Source organism: Carettochelys insculpta, chromosome 4, assembly GCF_033958435.1.
Source record: "Carettochelys insculpta isolate YL-2023 chromosome 4, ASM3395843v1, whole genome shotgun sequence".
In the NCBI taxonomy this organism is placed as follows: Eukaryota; Metazoa; Chordata; order Testudines; family Carettochelyidae; genus Carettochelys; species Carettochelys insculpta.
The window spans coordinates 73,474,155-73,491,787 of record NC_134140.1 but is presented as its reverse complement, the minus strand read 5'-3'; the positions used below and the strand labels follow the sequence as shown (position 1 = coordinate 73,491,787).

Here is a 17,633-nt window from a genome sequence, read left to right as displayed (position 1 = left end):
TAGTTAACAGCTTTTCTATTTAGACAATACCCAATTATCTAAAACTTTCAGATGTCACCCAGGCTATTTGGATAAACAGGACTGTACTGGTTTGTTCATTTGTTCCTACAAAGCCTAATGCAGAATAGAAACGAATGGATTTGGAACAATATAAAATAGATGTGATCGTGTGTAGGAGGGGAGGAATACACAAACAAATGATGCTACGTAAAGTCACCCTTGCAAAACTGTTCAGAGAACTCCCTCTGACATGTTGTACCTCTCTGCTCCAGGACATTCTGCTCCAGCACCATCCATGGTCCTACCAGACCACAGATGTTGCAGGACCACAAAGTTCCAATGATAGAGGTTGCCAGAAGTCAGTTGCAGACTTGGTCTATTGGGCTGGCAGCCTGCAGGGCCACTGAGACTGGTGAGAGCAGAGCCCATCGGGCTACTGGGGCAGCGGGCGCCTCCCCAGCCCAGAAGCCTGGATCATCCTTGGTCCAGTAAACTCCATTGTTTCTCGGGTTACCTCCCTGGTCCTGAGGGTGCTGGATCAGAGAGGTCCAACTTGTATCATGCCCATCATGTAGCATATGAGAAAAATGTTACTCAACAATTTATATATACACAATGTACTTATTTAATATGAACATGACCCTCCCCAGCCTTCCATACTGCCTTATTCCTGACCCCTAAGTGCACACGCAAAGCATTTGAAAACAATGGTGGATGGAGGGAAGAGACTGAGATGGTCTTTGGCCTGTATGTATTACATTTTGCACAGTTAATGTTATCCAATGGGGCCAACAACCACCATGGACATGGACAAGGTGTGGTAGGGCGAGGTCCATGCCCCCAGAAGGGGAGAGGATCTCAAGAAGGAGAAGTATGGCTGGAGCAGCTAGTCCTCAGCACTGTTCAGAGTGTGCCCTGCACCTTCCAGCCCTCAGAGCTACACAGAACATCTGGGACACTGCCCTGGCAGCAATTTAAACAGCCCTGGCTCTGGCCATGGCCACGGCCGCAGTTGCAGTCTTGGCAAACAGGAGCCTTGGGCTCCTTAGAATTGCCTGGCCCAGGGCAACTGATTCCATTGCTTCCCCTCCTCTCCCTGCCCCCACTGTTGACATGCCCAATGTTATCATATATTGGTCCTCTATGGAGCTATGTGAATAGTTGTTCTTTAGTTTGCTGGTACACAAGTTGGAGGAAGCAATACCCTTCACTGAAGCAGCTTCTGTTGGTGAGAGGGAAGTGCCTGAGACAAATCTCTCTCACAGAAGACTGGCTGATCCAATAAAAGATCTTACCTTACGCACACATTGTGGGATTCATGTATTTGGACCAACAAAGCTAGAAAAACATTGCACGCTTTTTGCTGCTGGAAGGTCTAAACAGGAAAATAATTAAATCCAACTTGAACCAAAACTGAAAATTTTGGTGAAACTGGAAAAAAAAATGTTTGGGGTTGAACTAAACATTTTCTTCAGGCATTTCTAACCTAAAGAAAAGCTACAGAAATAAAGGGTTGTTAGAAGCTGATGTATTGCATGGAAAACATTTAGCCAAAATCAAATTAAAAGAAGGTGTTTGGTGGTCAGAAAACTCAGCTGTGATGTGGGAGACCCAACTCAAAATTCTGCTCCAATGACCAAATTTTTATACGAAGTGGAACATCTTCAAAAGGATTGCAACACACCTACCGCAGAATAGCCCGTAGGTTTAGTGCACTTGCCTGGCAACAGGAAGACTTGGTCACAAGAGCTCTTTTTCAATTTCCTCACATCCTTGGTGAGGTGTCCAATCACTGGTCTAACGGTTAAAATGGGGTGGCTGGCAGCATTGTAACCACCATCAGCACCTCCTCTTTAGCTTTGTTTATGTCACATAAATACAGAGTCATCCCATCCATAGGACATTGTAGGAAGGCCATCCCAGACCCCATGCTTTTGAGGGCCCTGCAGCAGCTGCCCCAGCCAATCTCTGGATAGAAGGGGACAGGATCATCTGGGGGTAGGTGTTGGACGCAGCAGCACCAGCCACAGCAGGGGCTCAATCTTCCCACACACACACTCACCATGCTAGTGGCAGTAGCTGCAGCCTGCTCTGCTCTGCTGAGCAGGCCTCTCAGCCTGTTGCACTTAGCTTTGTGACAGTAGAAAGCACACCAGAGTAGAGCAGGCTGCTGCTCCTGCCACCTGTGTGGTGTGTGTGGGAGAAGGAGGCAACCACTTACTGTTGCTAATGCTGCCATGGGCAACTCCCAGGGTAATCCGCTGGCATTGTTGCTGGCAGGGAGAGGGTGTAAGCAGGTGGTTTGGGAGTGTAGCAGGGTAGCAGCAAGGCCTGAGGCACTGGGGGCCATTGCCTGGCACCCCACATGTGGAGCCCTAGTGGGAGGTTGTTACAGGCCCCACCCTGTTTGGGATAGCCCTGTAAATACATTTGCAAATACAGCCTGACCAAAAAAAATCAACGATATTTAGTGTTCCTAGTTTTAAGATGAAAATTAGTCATTTCTGATTTTGTTTTGTGTCAGACCACAACAATTTGCCCAAATTAATACAAATGCATGACATGTTTTGGCTGAGATAAATTAACTATTTTTAGACACACTTTTCATCTTCCTTTCCTTGTAGAGAAGACATTCTCTACAGAATCATGAAATTCTAGGGCTGGAAGGGACCTCAGGAGGTCACCTAGTCCAGGCCCCTGCCCAAAGCAGGATCAACCCCATCTAAATCATCCCAGCCATGACTATGTCAAGCCAGAACTCAAACTCTCGGGATGGAAATTCCACCACCTCTCTTGGTAATGTATTCCGGTGCTTCGCCACCCTTCTGGTGAAATAGTTTTTCCTAATAATCGACCTACACCTCTCTCTCTGTAATTTCAGATCATTGCTCCTTGTTCTGTCATCTGTCACCATTGAAAACAGTCTCTCTCCATTCTCTTCAGAGCCCCCTTTCAGAAAGTTGAAGACTGCTATCAAATTATCCCTCACTCTTCTCTTCTGCAAACTAAAAAAGCTCAGATCTCTCAGCCTCTCCTCATAGGTCATGCCCTCCACTGAACCTACTTCAATGTGTCCACATCCTTTCTATACCGGGGGGCCTAGAACTGGATGCAATACTCCAGATGAGGCCTCACCAGAGCCAAGTAGAGGGAAATAACTTCTCTAGATTTGCTGGAAATGCTTCTCCTAATGCACCTCTATAGGCCATTAGCCTTCTTGGCTACAAGGACTATTGAGTTATATCCAGCCCCTCATCCACTGTAATCCCCAGGTCCTATTCTGCTGCACTGCTACTTAGCCAGTCAGCCCCCAGCCTGTAACAGCGCTTGGGATTCTTCTGTCTCAAGTGCAGGACTCTGCAATTGTCCTTGTTGAACCTCATCAAATTTCTTTTGGCCCAATCCTCCTATTTGCCTAGCTCACACTGGACCCTAATTCTACCTTCCACTGTATCTATCTGACCCCCTTCTTTAGTGTCATCTGCAAATTTGCTGAGGATGCAATCCATCCCCTCATCCAGGTCATTAATAAAGATGTTGAACAGTACTGGCCCTAGAACTGAGCCTCAGAGCACTCCATTTGAAACTGACCATCAACCAGACACTAAACCATTGACCACTACCCATTGGGTCCACCTGTCAAGCCAGTTTTCGATCCACCTTACACACTACATGTATCCAACCCATACTTCCTGGGCAAGTGTATTTGTTCCAGATCCCTAAATGGCCCCTTCAAGGGTAGAACTCACAACCCTTGGTTTAGCTAATGCTCAAACCACTGAGCTGTCCCTTTCTCTACACATAAAGCAACCTCAAATGAGCACTCATGCTGAATTAATCTATGCCAACAAGCAAATGTAGGCTTTGTCATGAAATTAAATCATTTTTGAAAATCTATCCAATCACATCCGTGCATTTTTTCTCTCTCTCTCACGTAAGCACCATTATAATGTCTGTTTTAACATATGCTTAATGCTGCCCCTGATTTCCAATGTCTGTCTAGGTATCAAATAATGTGAAGAATTAATAATCAAAAGAGACAGGCAATTGATATAGATTAGTTATACATGAATCTTAGTAATTAGTGGTATAAATTAATATAGCAAAACTTAGAGCACAGTCTCACAACCTGAAAGTAAATTTTGAGTCTGTTGTTATTGGCCTAAGCCATTATTTTGTGCAGAGAATCAAAGCCTATGAGAGAGATGATATTTGTACATTCATATATTAATACCTAGTATCTGAAAGTAATTTCTTTTTACCTAAACAAAAAGCAGTCAAGTAGCACTTTAAAGATTAGCAAAATAATTTATTAGGTGAGCTTTCATGGGACAGACCCACTTCTTCAGACCATAGCCAGACCAGAACAGACCACTACTTGACTGCTTTTTGTTTTGATAGCATATAGACAAGCATGGCTCCCTCTCTGTTACTATTCTTTTTACCTGCGTATCTCAGGTCCTCAGTTTGTATCAACTGAATTTTTCATTTTTAATTCAATTGAACATACAGGGACAAATTCAGAAGACTACAACATCATGCTGTAACCCATGATTGCACTTGGGCACAGTCCCTGGCACTCACTTGGGGTCACAGCCACTGTGGGCCCTCGGTCACGGTGGGAAGGAGGCCCTCATCTGCATCCTGGAAAGGCAGGGACCAAGGGCAAAAGGAATGGGGCCTAGAGCTGTGAGCCCTTAGCAACGCCAGGATTGTGATTCTGGCCTCCCCACACAGCTGCACAAAGAGGTCGAGCAGAACGGCTGCAGCACTTCAAAGAGGCCTGGTGCTCCAGGCATTGCCACTGCCAAAGTAGCAGCAGCAACCAGAGCTCTGGGCCCCTTTGAAAGGCCAGATCCTGGGGCAAGTGCCCCCTTTGCCTCTTCCAGCAGTAAAACAAGCAAAAAGCTAACTCATGTTACCGCTAGGCAGGATAAAAAAGTGTAATAACCCAGTCATATCTGGCGCATCAAAATAGGTACAAATTCATAATAAGCCAAATCCTCCTTCCAGCACAAAACCCAAGATGGGAAAAGCTCTTCTGTAGGTTCAATGAAACAAAGTACTCTCACCACCCACCCCTCCCCCGACCCCAACAGCCCACAAAACAACAGTCTTGTTACAGCCCATGCCATTCCCACCCAGAAAACAGGTTTGTTGTGTTCATCTACGTATTTACAGTTTCACTGATCATCATGAGCCTGCCCCTCACCCTCACAATGCATTTCAGTGACTTTAAGGGACCATTGGCAAAATTCTACCTACTTTTCGGTCTTGGCATTTATGCCACATTCCTCATTATGGCATCTAACACACTCCACAACCTACTCCCCCTCACAAAACAAATCTGCCCCAAGTTGAGTTTTGACATTACTTGAGCCAGAGGATTCAGCTTTATGAGAGACTATTTTTTCAAGTATCAGGGAGGTAGCCGAGTTAGTCTATAAGGTGGCACCTTATAGACTAACAGATATTTTGGAGCATAAGCTTTCATGGGCAAAGACCCGCTTCATCAGATGCATGAGTGGGGGAGGGGGTTTCACAGGAGGATTTAAAGAGGGGGTATCTCAGTAAAGGGGAGGGCCAGAGCTGACAAGGTCTATTCAGTCAGGGTGGAAATGGCCCATTATTGGTAGTATACATCCAGGAGGAGAAAACAAGTCAAATCAATTGGGGGGATGTGGCCCATTGTCAGATTCTTACATGGAGGTGTGAACATAAAGAGCAGAGAAACCCAGTCTCCATTTAATCCTTGGTTAATGGAGTCAAATTTGCAAACGAATTACAGCTCAGAGATTTGCCTCTCCATTTTATTTTTGAAATCGTTTTGTTGTAGAACTGCTACTTCTAAATCTGTTACTGAGTGTCCAGGGAAATTGAAGTGTTCTCCTACAGGTTTTTGACTAAATTAAATATCAGACATTAAGTCACAAACACTATCGAACTACTCTAAAATCAGACACTTCTATTCCTTCCCTTAAAATGGTTTGTGATCAAAGACATTTTTCATAAACTTAGGCACCCAGTAAGAATATTCTTTATTACTTTTTCTATTTGTTCCATCCATTGAACTACTCTCAACAGTTATCAAAGATGCTTCAGAGACTGGAGAATCACAATCTCATAAAAAAATGCTCTTTTTACCAATGACACCTGCTTTATCTGAGTGGAATACAAGCCTCCTTTCACTATCTTAAAGAAATCTCAGGGGAGCTTAAAGCACTATGTCTGGCTTTTGAGTAAATACAACTGAGTTAGAGATACTGGTCTTAAATATGCTTCCAGTGAGAATCTCTAATTCAATGTTCCATGTCAATGGCCATGGGGATTTGAGAATATAGGTGTACATTTTTCACACAACTGAGCTAAACCAGCATGAACACTAAGCAGCCTTGTCTGCACACTTTATATCATGACTTTCCAAAGACAGCAGCTTACCATTATCTACACTTAGTGGAGTTTACTTGAAAAGCATCTATGATCCTTCCCCAAATGCCATATTTTATTCAAATTCTATTATTCATTGCTATTTAGCATTATGCACAAGTGCAAAGGGCCTGGACCCATGTTCTCAAACTTCTTTCCCTCCGCCCTCACAAGATAACCTGAAAATTGCTGAGGGTCTCAGCAGGTCACCTAATGATCTTTCCAAAAATTATTTGTACTGCAAGTTAACTATTACAAAGCTTTGAATAAAAACACAACATAAAAACAAGCCTTAACCAACCTTTTTTTTTCCACAAATAAAAGCGCACAACTTATATTTTAATATCCATAGGGGTTTCCCTCCACAGCAGCCCCCAAGCTGAGTCTGGGAAGGAAGGTAATCGTTTCCCAGAATCTGTAGCCTTTCAACAGGGGAAAGTTGCCACAGGTCTGCATGTCCCAAATCCCACCATCTCCTCCTCTTCATCATCAACAACCACCATGGGCTCAGTGCCCAATGGTGTCTGATGCCTCTCACTAATTCCTTCTATCTTTCCCTGTCCAGTCAGCACTGCTGTGGGGATGTTACCTATCATCTTATTATCAAAATCATATGTATCATGTTCTTGGGCTTCTCATCATTTGATCAGCAAGTCCACTTCCTACAGTCTTTTTGTTGGAATCTCATGTTGCAGATCATATCTCATGCTCCATAAGAAACTCTAGTAGTTTCTCACCTTGTTTGTTTCTTTCTCTGTATCCAAACCTTCCCATGACTCTCTCCCAACCTTCGTTATATGTTCTGACCTTCATATTCCAGTCTCCTACGATGATCAACGCATCTCTCGTTGATATCTCCTCCAGCGTCTTTGTCAAGTCTTCACAGAATAGCTCAACCTCTTCTTTCATACTGTCTGACATGGGTGCTTACCCCTGAATGACCGAGATGTTGAATGGTTTTGCTTCGAATCTCACTACCATCATTCTTGCACTCACTGGTTTGTATTATAATACTGCTCCTCTTTCTCTTCTGCTAAGAAGAAATCCAGCTCCTGCCTCATGCTTTATTTGGTTCCCTGACCAAATGACTTCGCAACCGCACATCTATCCCAATGCCATCCAATGCAACTCCGCCAGTCCAAGTCTATCGCATCCATATCTCTCCATCTCTTCTGAGGCAGCTCTAATTTTGCAGTTGCCCACAGCATTCAAGCAGTCCATGTTCCAACTGATAGCACGTGTCAGTTGTCAGTTTCTTTTGGTAGACAGTAACAGAGAGGAAGCCGTGCTAGTCTGTACACTATCAAAACAAAAAGCAGTCAAGTAGCACTTTAAAGACTAGCAAAATAGTTTATTGGGTGAGCTTTCGTGGGACGGACCCACTTCTTCAGACCATAGCCAGACCAGAACAGACTCAAAATTTAAGGCACAGAGAACCAAAAACAGTAAGCAAGGAGGACAAATCAGAAAAAGATGATCAAGGTGAGCAAATCAGAGAGTGGAGGGGTGGAGGGGGGAGGTCAAGAATTAGATTAAGCCAAGTATGCAGACGAGCCCCTATAGTGACTCAGAAAGTTCCCGTCCCGGTTTAAACCATGTGTTAATGTGCCGAATTTGAATATAATAGGCAGCTCCGCTGCTTCCCTTTGAAGAACGGTGCGAAAATTCACACATACCTTTAAGTTAATAGAATGCCCCATTCCATTAAAATGTTGACTAACTGGTTTGTGGATCTGGAGTGTTTTGATGTCTGTTTTGTGCCCATTAACCCTTTGTCTAAGGGAGTTAGAAGTCTGTCCAATATACAAAGCATCTGGGCATTGCTGACACATGATGGCATATATGATGTTAGTAGAGGAGCATGAGAAAGTGCCCATGATTCTGTGAATAACCTGGTTGGGTCCAGTGATGGTATTTCCAGAGAAGATATGTGGACAAAGCTGGCAGTGGGCTTTGTTGCAGGGAAAGGTTCCAGGACTGGTATTCCTGGGGTATAAACTGTGGCTGTTAGTGAGGATCCTCATAAGGTTGGGAGGTTTTGTTTTGGTAGACAGCTTATCAACCCAACCTCAGCAGTCAGATTGGTGTCAGGGACCTTGTTTATCCAGGTGACGTCCAAGCGGGCATCTTTTATCATTGAGTTGCAATGGCATCACATTTAATTTGTATTGTTGTTTCACAGTCAGTGCATCGTCATTCATCTGACCAACACTTCTCCTTTAACCAGGCTTGGGACTGGTATGGAACCCCCCATAGTTACTGTCCCCTACCCACTTCCTATTTTCCCCACCTCACCCCTATTTCCCTCAAGGTCACTGCCTCACCTTACATGTGTGTCTTCCTCAGGGTGTAGGCACCTAATTAGCACAGCCATACTTGTGAGTCACTAATTAGGTGGGCAGCCTTTCGTTCTCATGAGTGGCCCCCTGGGGCAAACCTTAGAGGAGACTATCCATGGACCACCTGAATGGAGCTCATGGATCATTGATGGTCCAAGGCCCACAGTCTGAGAACCTCTGGACAACAGAGAAAATACTTGAATTTTATATGGCATGGAAAGAGACATAAAATCAGCTTGCTGAAGCTCTCAGAAGAGAACTAAAAAGGCATTCACTCTCTTCTTGGAAGTTTTATAAATGAACAGCTGTAATTTGACATTTTTTGGAATGGGTTATGTTTTAAAGAAAAGCCAAACACCCCCACGTGGCAGAGCACTGAAGCACCATATTGCTCTTTTTCTCCCATCTAACCTGATTTATAGCAAAGACACTTTGTTCCCACAGGAGATCAGATAATATCCTACATTATGGCAGAGAGTCTACAAAAATGGAAGAAGGCAATCAGGTCATTCGCTATAGTGCCAAAATTCAAACTGAATTTATGAATATCTGAGCTACTAAATACTCCAGCAGCACAGGAGGATGGCAGCTTTCAAAGATGGAATGCCAAAAGTACTGTCTACCATAAGTAAATCTCTAAAGTATAACCACTGAAAAAATTTTGACCAGTTGAATTAACATTTAAGCCACTTTTTTGGAAATGAATCTACAAGTTAAACACTTCGTAGATACGGTCACTAGAGAATTCACTACACATACATATCAATTTATTCAAATAAACTTGCAGACTGTCACAGGGCCCCTGCTCCAGCCCCAGCCCTGTGCTGCCGTGGGCAGCTGTCACATGACTCTGGCCTCAGTCCCATACTGCCCACATCTGGACTGCCAAGGCTGTTGCCTCTGGCCTCAGCTGGCCCTGAGGCTCCTGGGTTCTCTGGTCCAAGAGTGTCCATGGTCCTCTTCAACCATGGCTGCTGCCAGATTAGATTAAGCCAGTCTGAGGAGGTATAACCTGTAGTAGCCTGACAGAAATGAGCCTGAGAGAACTGGATTGAGTCACATTCAGGATTCTCACACTTGGCAATAAGTAGGAGCCCAACTTTGCCCTTTGGTACATACAATTCCCACTGAGCTCAACAGGAAACATACATGCACCAAAGGCAGAAATTGTCCTCTGGGGTAATTTTAGTGGGAATTACACTGAAAGGATGTCGTTTCCCTATTGACACACTGTATTGTCCTACAGATAATTCAAGAAGCTAAACCTGTGAAGTCTTCCAAGGAAGCAGCTTCCAGCTGGAGAAAGAGCTCCTACAGACACAAAAGCAGCAATAATAAAGATGACTTGTACAGGGGCAATGGGCACTGAGTTAAGAAGTGGCTAAAAGCCAACAAGAGAAATTTGTACCATTTATTATGACACCAAAAGGCCAGACAAACATTTATGATTTCTTCTGGTATTGCATTAATGTGCAATCTCTGACAGACTACTATTGTACTATTAAAACACAGTACAAGCCACAAACACTCATTTGAAGATATATTATATCCTTTACCTGAAGTTGCATATCTTCTTACATTTGGAATCTCAAGCGATAGACAGCTTCCTGGGCAACCCTCTTCCACTGAAATCATTACAGCAGTCTGTGAGTGGTCACAATTTATACTTTTGTTCCTGGGACTGATTTTGAAGTTATTAGAAAACACAGAATTAAATCCTACATCTGTGGATTATCACATATAATTTCATAGAACCCTGGGATTTAATATAATTTAGTTAATACGTATGTAATACTCTGCCCTCCCATAATCAGGAAATTAGAGAACTGTGACATGAATTATATAAATTTACAAATTCAGACTGGTCCAGAAACAAAGATGTAACATTATAGAAGGCTTAAGAGTGTCTAAAAAAGGAGTGCTACGTGGGTGTAAAACCAGAACGAAAATGTCTCTCACACACAAAACATTAAATTCATGTGCAGTATGTTCCATGTGCCAAATTACAGTACTTGCAATAAGGGACTGTAGGTTTTCACCCAAAGTTTTGGAAAGCTAAAGGTAAATTAGGAATAGATATATTTCCGCACAAAAGACATGGAGAAAACAGAACAATTTCTCAGCATGGAAGAAAACAAAACATTAGCACACATATCCACAGATGAAATGTTTTTAAACAAAATCTACAAAGAAAATATGTTCAGTCTCCATTTGAGAAGATAACTAGCTTTAACCTCTCAAAAAAAAAACTACTCAAGGAATTCATTGTGAAGAATGAAAAGAAAAGAAAGTAGAAATTTGTCCAATGGTACTAGTTACAGTCATATAAAAATAAACAGAAAAGGATTCTAGCAATCTGGGGGAAAAGGCTTAGGTTGCCTCATTATGCAGACTTCAGAGAAGAGAGGGTACAGAAAGAAAGATGGAGCTTGTGGCATGTCATTGCAATGACTGCTAAGAAGAGAGTGTGGTTCTTTTCACAACTGAAAGCCTAGAATGAAAAATAAGAACAGGAGAGAAGGAAAGGGGGAAAAAAATTAAGCCACAAAAGACTGTGAAAGTAAACTTGACAAAAAATTTTTCAGAGGTTGACATACAAAAAGATATATGCAGGAAAACTGCTCATTAAAACGCATGTTGAATAGTAACAGAGAGGGAGCCGTGCTAGTCTATACACTATCAAAACAAAAAGCAGTCAAGCAGCACTTTAAAGACTAGCAAAATAGTTTATTAGGTGAGCTTTCGTGGGACAGACCCACTTCTTCAGACACCTTGATCACTTTTTTCTGATTTGTCCTCCTTGACTACTGTTTTTGGTTCTCTGTGCCTTAAATATTGAGTCTGTTCTGGTCTGGCTATGGTCTGAAGAAGTGGGTCTGTCCCACAAAAGCTCACCTAATAAACTATTTTGCTAGTCTTTAAAGTGCTACTTGACTGCTTTTTGTTTTGATTAAAATGCATGTGGCAGGTTTCTAGAAATCAAGGAAAGACCAACTAGCAATTTTAGAAAAGTTGCCAATAGTTTGAATCTAAGTCAAGCAGACAGAGGAACACAGAAAGGATAGTATGCCCTTATCTGTTAACTGGGTTTCTGCTAATTGAATTACTAATCTAGACATAAATTCAGCACACTCTCAGCGAGTAGATGAACCAGTGAGAAGATAAAATTTATTGTGCAGTTTCAAATTCAGCTGTAAAAAGAAAAAAAATCTTTCTCCTGACCTTCACCATAATTCCATAATGTGATAATAGGGAATGAATTACAAATGTGGCATGTGTGTATATAAATGACTGCCTAGGAAAGTACTCTGTAAAGGGATTTGGAAGTCACAGTGAATCATGAACTAAATATGAATCAACGGTACAACATGGCTGGAAAAAAGCAAACAATTCTGGGATGCATTAGCAGGAAGGTTGTAAGCAGGACATGAAGTGATTCTTTAATGAATTCTGATTAGGCCTCAGCTGAAGCGTTGCATCCAGTTCAGGAAAAATATGAACATATTGGACGAAGTCCAGAGAAGTGCAACAAAACTAATTCAAAGTCTGGAAAACACGACCTACAAGAGAATATTGAAAAAAAATGTGTTTAGTCTGGAGAAGAAAGACTGAGAAGGGACATAGCAGCTTTCTGGTATCTGAAAGGTTGCAACAAGCAAAAGAATGAAACATTGTTCTGCTTCTTGCCCTATCACAGGGGTGGACAACGTGCAGCTCTTGAGCTGCATGCGGCTCCTGCTCTGAGCCACACGGCCAAACTGCTTACCACCACTCAGTGCACATGCCCCAGTGCCTGGAGGGAGAAGCACATGGCGGCAGCTCCACTCAGTCCCACGCATTGGGTTAGAGTGGGGGGTGGGGGGGAAAGGGGAGGTTCCTGGCTCTGGGAGATGGGGAGGGCATTGAACCATGTATTACATATTCATATTCATTCACATAGATACTGATATAGATAAAAATAAATCTATAAATACATGGCTCATTGCCTATCCACAGCTGTTTTGGCTCTTAGTTTCTGACTGGTTGGCCAGCTCTGCCCTGTCATCAGAGGTCAAGAAATGGGCTTAAATTGCAGCATGTGCAGTTGAGGTTAGATATTACGAAAAAAAAACGTCCTGTCAGGGCAGTTAATCACTGGAATAAATTACCTATGGAGGATTTGTAATCCCCAGCACTGGAGATTTTTAAGAGCAGGTTAGAAAACACTTGTCAGGAATGGTCTAGGTAATACTTGACCCTGCCCTGAGTGCAGGGGACTGAACTAAATGACCTCTCTAGCTGCCTTCCTGCCTTATGATTCTGTAAGTAAAAAAAACCTGGGATGTTTTTTATTGAACTGTTGCACTATTTGTTATTTCTATGGGAGCAGAAGTGGGCCACTGATTAAACTACTGGGGATGAAAATCAATGAACATGTTGCAAGCCCTCCAAAAAGAGAACTTTCATGTAATGAGACCAAAAAGGATATTGTAGTCAAACAATGAAAGCCAAAAATAGCTGAAAGAGTACACTATAAACCAATAACCCACCTACCAAATTTTTACTTATTGTTCAAACATCTTAAGCTAATGACAAATTATAAACCATTCTTCCTCCTATAGCCTCCCCTCTCCATTGCTCATGCATGCAAGAATACATAAGCTTTTCTAAATGCCCAGACCTGTTGTTTTCACTCAGGAGAAGTGCAAACCAACGTACACATCCCCCATACACTGACAACTCAAATCAATTTAAAAAAATCCCACACATCACTGAACCAAAGCACAACACTTGCGTACTTGCTTTTTTGGCCTTCAGTTCTAATGCAGCTCAAGTAACCCAGCACGTTACGTGCCTCTAGTCAAATCTGGTTTGTAAGCTGTGTCAGTGTAGTAATCAGAGCTCAAGCTACAAACACTTTTAGAAAGATGACATTTTTACATCCCACTCATGCAGTTTTTATTCAGGCAGAACCACCAGTGAGTTAAATGTTTTGTCACAATATTCACTAAAAGGACCAGGCCCTTAGTTATGAGAGGCTTTGGTAAGAAACTAGCACTGAGGCACTAATTAACTGTCAATCTCAACCTTTCTATAGCAACATGCAGATGAAAAATTGCATGCACACTCACACCAGGTGCACAGTGGCTTTGCCCTGTGTACTGCTTAAATATAGTTACTGTTCAAAAAGGTGGATGTTTTCTGGTAAGATTAGAAACAAAGTGACGTTTACCTTGCAGATCCTGGAGATAAAGGGGAAAAAACAAATAGTGAGCAATACAGAGAGCTTTAAAAAGTCCATTTTTAAATGCACAGAATTTTGTCTGTGTACTTCCCCATGGAAAACGCTGCCCAGCAAACCTTGAAGTCTCCACTTCCAGAGCAACTGTATCACTGTTTCAGTCTCCAACATTTTACCAGTGCCCGTGCTAGATAGTCTGTTATTTAACCATGAGGTATCATTCTAGTAATAAACACAGACACAATTTTTTGATAGCCGAGAGAGTTGTGAGCTGCCTTTTTACTGAGAGAGCTTGCTCTCTGAAAGGTAGACCTACGCAATGTACTTAGGTACTTAAGTAGCCATCATAATTTCTAGCAGTAAATCTGTGGGCTATCATTGAAACAAGGTGAACATCAGCTAAACACAACAAGCTTCTTTCTTACTGTGACAGGGTATTTATTGTCTGTAGCCTCTGACCACTGGATCTGCTGCAGCCTAAGGAGGAATGCAGGCTTAACTGAAGCCAACCGTACACTGCTGGGGGATTTGATGTACCTGGGTGGTAATCACTGAGCTAAAAGGGTAATTGGAAGGATGTAAGTGGGAGGAATGGGAAGCAAGGGGCAGCTCTAAAGGAAATCTCAGAAGATGAGCCTGTGTTCAGGAGTGAAGGCTAGCAGGAAGCTCCTTGCCGTTAGCCTGAAACAAAGAAAACAAATCTGATGTGTGCTTTTAAACACACACACACAGAGGCCAGCTAGTGGAGTATATCTGGTAGCGAGAGACGCACTGTGATATTTGCCATTCATTGTTTCCTGCTTATGTCCCAAAAATATTTGTATATCTCAGAAAGAATCTTTCCCCTTCCCAAATCAAGACGGTCTCAAGAGCATTCCCAAAATTATATGACAAAATATTTTTAGGTTTCATCACCTGTAGCTATACTGAAACAAACGCATACTTGCTTTTCACTTTGGAAGTGTCAAAAAAACATCTCCAACCAAGGAAGTTTCTTAAAAGTTTTGAAATTCCTCAGAACTGACTCTCTTTCACAAACAGTTTTCATTTTAACAAATAAGCATTTTGGGCAAAAGGAACCTTTCAGTATTCCTGAATAGCTCTAACCCAGTTATCTTCCCTCAACTCACTGCAATCTACTTTCAGAATTGTTAAGAGAGGCTCCTAGCTTCTACTGCGGTTAGGGTTGATCCTGTCTATCTGCAAAAGTGAAAGAAACATTCTTGAGCAGGATGTCTATGTGTAGAGCATAAAACAAGTCTGAGAACCTTTCCATTCACAGCCACATAACCACAGAAAAGTAATGTTCTGTACTAAGAACAAGATTCCATCCCAACATACTAACATCATCATTTGTTCTTCACAAATAAGAAGGAGACTGATTAATTAGGCTTGTCTACATTTGAAATGCTACCAAGGCATGGCTACAGCTGCACGGCTGTAGCACTTCAGTGGAGACGTTACTTCTGCTGATGGGACAGGTTCTCCCTACCATGTAAGTCATCTGCCTCCCTGAGAGATTGATGGAAAGCTGAGGTCAGCTTAACTACTTCACTCAAGGGGGAGAATTTTTCACATTCCTTGAGTGACAGAACAGAGTCCTTTTAATTTTCTAATATTTAATTTTTTTTAAAAAAATTCTAATGTAGACCAGCCCTTAGACCGATTTTAAAAAACAGATTTAACTCTGATGACTGCACTAAATGTGACCCCCAATTCAGAATGGTGTAAGCAAGATCATATTCAGACTTGATTTCCACAGCAACATTAATAGTAGTATGAATGGGTTTTATAAGAAATCAAAATATGATAGTACTTAAATTAGTACATTAATTACTACATACAACATTCATTGGGGGCAGAAGGGAGAGGGGGAAATTAACTTTCTATTAAAAAAAAAAGTTGGCAGGACTTGGAAGGCTATAATCTGTTCTCACAGTGCCAACTAAGGAGAGGCACAAGTTCACCTCCCATAGAACAATCACACAATTTTACAAAACAGCATCCTGTAGCATCTGAAAGACTAACAATATTATTTAATAGGTAATCAGCTTTCATGGGACAGGCCCACTTCTCCAGATCTGATGAGATGGGCCTGTCCCATGAAAGCTCATTGCTGAATAAATATTACTGTTACTCTTTAAGGTGCCACAGGGCTGCTTTTTTTGTTTTCTTAAGATACAGACTAACACGGCTACATCTCACACTATACAATTTTAGAGTAGCTATACCTGTGGTATAGATACTGTACTGTGTACAGAAACATAAGCACGTTTAAACCCGGTGATACTCTGAGGTTCTCTCTCATCATTGGCATGCAGCCAATCTCGAGACTGATATTTGGATGCACAGTTAGCAAATTCCACAAAGGGTTAGGGATTCAGAGGGGTGTTCAATATGGTATTAAGTAACCAAAAACCCTGTTAGGAGGTCTATGAGATTTTTCTAAATTAACAGTCTATTTCTATTGCAGGTTAGAGTTAATTGCTTTAATTTAAAAGAAAAAAAATTCTATAATCCTGAGATCATTGGATACCCATAGCAACAGCCAAACGTAAACTATGTATAGCATCCTCTTTTAGAGTGATTTTTAATATGCAAAAAAATCACTTTCCTTTAATATTTACCTTCATATTATTAGCCCTAGAGTCTACCAAATAGATCAAGTCCTTAATTTATTACAGAGCTCCACTGTTATCTCTATTAGTCTGAGTCCCTCCCAGACTCTGGGACTGCACAACCCACTGACACCAAAGATGTGGGTGACCTATAGCACACAAGGAAGAATTATGTTAAAGGAACATCTGTTTATCAGACATTCACATCACCAGGTAGAAAACTGAGCTAATGGACTACTGCTTAAAATACTCGGGGTAGGAATTTTACTTATTTATATACTGTTCCTGTGTTTTTCCAAGTTGATACTGTGTCTTGGCCACGTCCACAGGATGAATGATGGAAGGATTCCAAAAGACATCCTGTATGGTGAGCTAGCCTCTGGCAAAAGACCTCCCGGACGCCCCCAGTTGCACTACAAAGATGTCTGCAAGAGAGACCTCAGAGAGGTAGACATCGAGCTGGACAACTGGGAAGAACTAGCAGACGACCGCAGCAGATGGAGGCAGGGGTTACACAAGGGCCTTCAGAAGGGTGAGATGAGGATCATACAGCTAGCAGAGGAGAAGCGAGCGCACAGAAAGCACACTAAGGACTTGCCAGACACCCACCACATCTGCAAGAGATGCAGCAAGGACTGTCACTCTCGTGTGGGTCTTCATAGTCACAGTAGATGCTGTAAATGAAGTCCTAAATTGAAACTATAAAGGGCGCGATACATAGTCTACGTAGACTGAAGGATGCCTACTACTACTACTGTGTCTTCTTGCCCCTAAGTAAAGCCTTTCCTTGTTTTATGTGTTACCTCAGCATTTGTGAAGAGGAAAAATATCGCATGGTAAAGGCACCCAGGAAAAGTTATTTATATTTTCCCCGGGTTTCTGAGTGGGGCAAATGCAGTTAGAAAAGTGAGATGGGAGGCTAAAATGCACACTTCCGTCCTTACTCGTAAACGTGATTGGGCAACTCCAGGTGACCCTCAGGAGGTATATGCCCTAGCTTCAATACCCAGTTAAAACAGAAACTAGTGA

At 42.2% G+C, this 17,633-nt stretch overlaps 1 protein-coding gene across 4 annotated transcripts in view; it reads right to left on the bottom strand.

The window, feature by feature from the left end:
- Window positions 1-17,633, bottom strand: part of MARCHF1 (membrane associated ring-CH-type finger 1) — a 553,572-nt gene that overhangs the window by 489,500 nt on the left and 46,439 nt on the right. Inside the window, exon 2 of one of the 4 annotated variants that reach the window (XM_074993076.1) lies at window positions 10,322-10,390. The exons of the other annotated variants lie outside the window; for them this stretch is intronic. The gene's annotated coding sequence lies outside the window, so the exon portion shown is untranslated. The remainder of the gene's footprint in view (window positions 1-10,321; window positions 10,391-17,633) is intronic. 4 annotated transcript variants of the gene reach the window in all.